The sequence below is a fragment of the Nomascus leucogenys genome, chromosome 6 (genome assembly GCF_006542625.1).
Source record: "Nomascus leucogenys isolate Asia chromosome 6, Asia_NLE_v1, whole genome shotgun sequence".
Lineage (NCBI taxonomy): Eukaryota > Metazoa > Chordata > Mammalia > Primates > Hylobatidae > Nomascus > Nomascus leucogenys.
Window position 1 is genome coordinate 76,862,638 of NC_044386.1, and position 6,000 is coordinate 76,868,637.

Sequence of the window (6,000 nt, forward strand, 5' to 3'; positions counted from 1 at the left end):
CTGTTTTAGTGTGACTACCTGAAGTATTGTGTAGTTTTGACTGAGGAAAAACGGAAGAGAAAGGATTTTTTAAAAAGTCACATTTAGGTTTAAACTGGGAAAATGGAATGAATGCAGTAGTTGTGAACTCTTGCCTTCAATTTTCAAGTGACTATGTCCAGGGAAGGAAGGAAGCGCTAAAGCTTGGGGCTTAACCTAAATCATGGAAGATGTTATGAGGATTAATCTCATTATATAATAGTTATCTATAGGAGTGATAATTCTTCATTTTCACAGGACCTGTCTCTAATCCACATCGCATTCTCTGGGGAGCCAGGCTGTGAGCTAATGTGGAAGGTAGTTTGTGGGATTATCTCCGTTTCCTATAACTGGGAGATTGAGGTGATTTGTTCAAGGTCACTCAGAGGCAGCCAAGAAAAGAACCCAGCACTCAAGATTTTAGGCCCTTGACTGCATGGCCTTGCAGGTGAATACCACAAATCAAGGCTGCATTCAGGTGTTAACACGTGCTAATGCCAGACAAGAGCTCAGATTACTCTGGGGGTGTTTGTCAGGTCTCCGTGACATTCTACAAGAGAGCTTTTTGCTTCTGATGATTTTTTTTATTTGCAGTGTTTTGTTTTTAATCATCTTACGGCTGTGTGATCATTTCAGTCTCTGCTGGAATCTTCACTTCTCCCTCCTTACTTGATGGTCAGCTGCATAAAACTTTTCAGGAGAAGAGATATAAGGAAAAGTAAAGTGTCATAGGCTTTACTCAGAGGACCAGGTCAATCTGGCAGTTTAGCCTTCCCAGGCTTAATGACATAGTTTGTAACACTAAAGTTGTTAGGACAAAAATAATTCTGTCTTTGCACAAAAAAAGTTGGGAATGCCTGTGCCAAATAAAAGGTTTATATATCCAGCTTTTATGGGGAGCATATAGTCATTTAAAAAATATGGCAAATCACATTATTGGCTAGCTGCTTGCTAAAGGGGGGTGGAGTGGAGGAGTTTCTTAAAGCTATTATTTTAATTTCTGGCTAAAGTGAGGAAGCTTTGATACTGGGCTGATGAAATAAACCTAGCGTTGGATAATACTGAACCAGAGCCAGACCACAAATCAGACGCGATTCTGAAAGTACAGCATAAAAGCCTGAACAATTAAATATGATTTATTACTTCCCAGATGGTTTTAGAAAACTTGGAATTTAAAAAAGGCAAAAAAATTTAAAAAAGAGGGTAAGCCACTGGAATAGCATTAGATTATTAGATTTAGGATTTAAATACCACTATTTCCTTTGAATCCAGTGGGAAGTTATGTACTCTCATGACTATTAAGTCTGTAAGATGAGGTCAGTGACCCCTTATCTAATGTATGAGGTATGTTTTAAGAGAACAAAATTTCAAAGTGTGGTCTTTATAGAGCATTTTGAGGTCTAAAAGAGATTCTATATGAAAACCTTATTGTAACGATGGTAACAATTATGATTGAAGTAGTTTAGAAGGTACATTTGGCCATATGAAGTAAAATGTTTTAAAATCACCACCATATGAAACTTTTAATTTAGTGTTAAAATTAACTGAGAACAATAGGGACTCCCTAAAAAAGCTATTTTGACAAGGGGAAATTAGGACATTGAGCTAAGGAGAGATCCGACTTCATATGGAAAAATTTCACATTATTAAGGCAAAAGAATTAGAGTCGTAAATCAAGTCCTTATTTAGAGCATACAGAAATACTCCTTAAAAGAGGGAGACTCAGCTCAGTGCTTATAAATTTTGACTGAAAATATTGCTAGTAAATATATCCGTTCTCCTAATCAGTACCACATATATTTGTATTGAATTAAATAGCTTTTCTAGTGATTGTGTTGTAAAAATGAAAGCCTATCTTCTGTCGATATTTAGATTTTTAATAAAAAAGATTTTTTTCTCCCCTTTAGTTACTCTTAGTGGGGTAAAAATGAAGCACCATTAGAAACACCGTAACTGGCAATAGAAAACAAATCTTACATTGAATTAACATCTTCAGTTTTTAGGGAAGGAAGGAAACTTAGTTATTTGTTCCAAACCCTGTAAGTGAAGAAACTGAGGCACAGAGAAGCACGGAGACTTGCTATGGTTGGGCAGCTGGTTCCGACCAGCCAATTTTTTTCTTTCCTAGTTCAATGCTCTTTGATTGATATGGAGTCATCTCATAATTAATTAACACATGTTTACAAAATGACTGAAAAAGCGCAGTGCCAGAAATCTAGTTTCTAATTTTAAAACTATAGATGCTTTTAAAGATAGTCATAACCACTGCATCTAGGTCCGGTACTACAATTTTCTTCAACATGGGTAATGTGCTGCCCATTATTTATAAGCATGAACCCATTTTTCCTTTTCACTGCCTGGCTTGGTCTGTTTCGAATGTGCCCATTTTCACACCTCTTCCTTTCCATCTTCGGCAGTTCCACTTCCATCAGCCTACAGAAACTTCTCACCCGTCCTTCTGAGACGTCTTAGTCTTTTATCAGCATCCAAGGGTAACAAGAGTCTTGGGGTCTGAACAGTATAGCTGGCTAATTAGCATCAATCAACTCTTAGCAATATCTCGGTGCATATCAGTTTATTAGATGATTTTTTTCCTGAAGGAAGGTAGGGCTTAAAGCAATGGTAAATGGAACAGGCAAGTTTTTTGCGGGGTAGAGGGTGGTAGGAGAGAAGAGAGAAAATGGAAAATGAAAGAGGAGAAGGACAAGGATAGGAAGCAGCCTGGAGGGGCCCTGAACAGCCAAAGGGTAGCAAGAAAGCATAATTTGGAAGAGTTGTCTATCACACTGTCAGCTCCTCCCTTCCCATTTTCTCTCACATCCACTTAAATTTTAAGTATTTGCTCCAAACATTTTCCTGAAAAAGCTTTCGTCAAGGTCACCAGTGACCTTCATGCTGCTAAGTTCAATAATCAGTTTCCAGTCATTTTTCTTAACCCTTCAGCAGTTTTTGGTGTAGGTGATATCCCCCTCTTCCATGAAACATTATTTTTTCCCTGGTTTCTGGAAAACCACTTCTGGGAGGTACAGGCATACTTCATTTTATTGTACTTCCCTTGATTGTGCTTCTCAGATAAGGCTTTTTTTTTTTTTTTTTTTTAAACCAATTGAAGGTTTGTGGCAACCCTGGGCCGAGCAAGTACGTTGGCACCAGTTCTTCCAACAACATGTGCTCACTTCATGTATCTGTGTCACATTGTCACATTTTGGTAATTCTTGCAATATTTCAAATGTTTTCATTATTATTATTATGTCTGTCCATGATCTTTGATGTTACCTTTGTAATTGTTTTGAGGTGCCATGAACCATTCCCCTGTCGGATAGGGAATTTAATTGAGAAATAAATACATGTGTATGTTCTGACTGCCCCACCCACTGGCCATTCCCCCAACTCTCTCCCTCTCCATGGGTCTTCCTATTCCCTGAGACACAACAATACTGAATGTAGGCCAATTAATAACCCTACAATGGCCTCTAAGTGTTAAAGTGAGAGGAAGAGTTGCACGTCTCTCACTTTAAATCAAAAGCTAGAAATGATTAAGCTGGCCGGGCACGGTGGCTTATGCCTGTAATCCCAGCACTTTGGGAGGCCGAGGCGGGCAGATCACCTGAGGTCAGGAGTTCGAGACCAGCCTGGCCAACATGGTGAAACCCCGTCTCTACTAAAAATTCAAAAATTAGCTGGGCATGGTGTCGGGTGCCTGTAATCCCAGCTACTCAGGAGGCTGAGGCAGGAGAATCGCGCTTGAACCTGGGAGGCAAAGGTTGCAGTGAGCCGAGATCCCACCATTGCATTCCAGCCTGGGTGACAGAGTGAGACTCCATCTCAAAAAAAAAAAAAAAAAAAAAAAAAAAAAAAAAAAAAGAAATGATTAAGTTTAGTGAGGAAGATATATTGAAAGCTAGATAGGCCCAAACTAGGCCCCTTGCAAAAAACTGTTAGCCAAAGTGTGAATGCAAAGGAAAAGTTCTTGATGGGAAATTAAAAGTGCTACTCTAGTATACAAATAAACGATAAGAAAGTGAAACAGTCTTGTTGCTAATATGGAGAAAGTTGTAGTGGTCTGGATAGAAGATCAAACTAGCCACAATATTTCCTTAAACCAAAGCCTAATCCAGAGCAAGGCCCTAATTCTTTTCAACTCAAGGCTAAGAAAGGTGAGGAAGCTGCAGAAGAAAAGTTTAAAGCTAGGAGAGGTTGCTTCATGAGATTTAAGGAAAGAAGCCATCTCCATTAACATATAAGTGCAAGGTGAAGCAGCAAGTGCTAGTGTAGAAGATGTAGCTAGTTATCCACAAGATCTAGCTAAGGTCTTTGATGAAGGTGGCTGCACTAAACAGATTTTCAATGTAGACAAAATCGCCTTCTATTGGAAGAAGATGCCATCTAGGACTTTCACAGCAAGAGAGGTGAAGTCGGCCGGGCGCGGTGGCTCACGCCTGTAATCCCAGCACTTTGGGAGGCCAAGGCGGGTGGATCACGAGGTCAGGAGATCAAGACCATCCTGGCTAACGTGGTGAAACCCCGTCTCCACTAAAAATACAAAAAAATTCTCCGGGCGTGGTGGTGGTTGCCTGTAGTCCCAGCTACTCCGGAGGCTGAGGCAGGAGAATTGCACGAGCCCGGGTGGTGGAGCTTGCAGCGAGCTGAGATCATGCCACTGCACTCCAGCCTGGGCGACAGAGTGAGACTCCGTCTCAAAAAAAAAGAAAAAAAAGAAAAAAAAAGAGAGAGGTGAAGTCAATGCCTGGCTTCCAAGCTTTAAAGGACGAGATGACTTTGTTCCCCCCTAGGGGTTAATGCAGGGGTGACTTCAATTTGAAGCCATTGCTCGTTTACCATTCTGAAAATCCTAGGGTTCTGAAAGATTATGCTAGTTGTACTTTGCCTGTGTTCTGTAAATGGAAAAACAAAGCCTAGATGATAGCACATCTGTTTACAACATAGTTTACTGAATATTTTAAGCATACTGTTGAGAACTACTACTCAGAATAAAAGATTGTTTTCAAAATATTACTGCTCAATGACAATGCACCTAGTCACTCAAGAGCTCTGATGGAGATGTATAAAGAGATTAATGTTGTTTTCATGCCTGCTAACACAACATTCATTCAGCAGCCCATGGATCAAGGTGTAATTTCTGCTTCCAAGTCTTACAATTCAAGAAATACATGTCGTAAGGCTATGGATAGTGCCATACATAGTGATTCCTCTGATGAATTTGGGCAAAGTAAATAGAAAATCTTCTAGAAAGGACTCACCATTCTAGATGCCATTAAGAATATTCGTGATTCATGGGAAGAGGTAAAAAATCAACATTAATGGGAGTTTGGAAGAAGTTGATTCCAACTCCCATGCATGACTTTGAGGGGTTCAAGACTTTAGTGGAGGAATAAAATGCAAATGTGATGGAAATGGCAAGAACTAATTCTATTAATTCTGTTAGAAGAAATTCTAGTTCTAGAATTAGAAGTGGAGCCTGAAGATGGTACTGAATTGCTGCCATCTCATGAAGCAGTTGTTTTCATTTGCCATCATTTCAGAACTTGAAATGATGAAAAGTCGCTTCCTGTGGCAGAACAAAGAAAATGATTTCTTGAGGTAGAATCTACTCCTGGTGAATATGCTGTGAATATTGTTGAAATGACAACAAAGGATTTAGAATTTTTTTTTGGGGGGGGTGTCTCACTCTGTCACACAGGCTGGAGTGCAGTGGCAGGATCATAGCTCACTGAAGCCTTGACCTCCCAGGCTCAAGCAATCCTCCCACCTCAGCACCCTGCGAGTAGCTTGGATTACAGGTGCGCATCACCATGCCTGGTTAATTTTCTTGTATTTAGTAGAGATGGGGTTTCGCCGTGTTGCCCAGTCTGGTCTTGAACTCCTGGACTTAAGGGATCCACCCGCCTTGGCCTCTTACATTGTTGGGTTTACAGGTGTGAGCCACCACGCCCAGCAGGATTTAGAATATTTCATAAACTT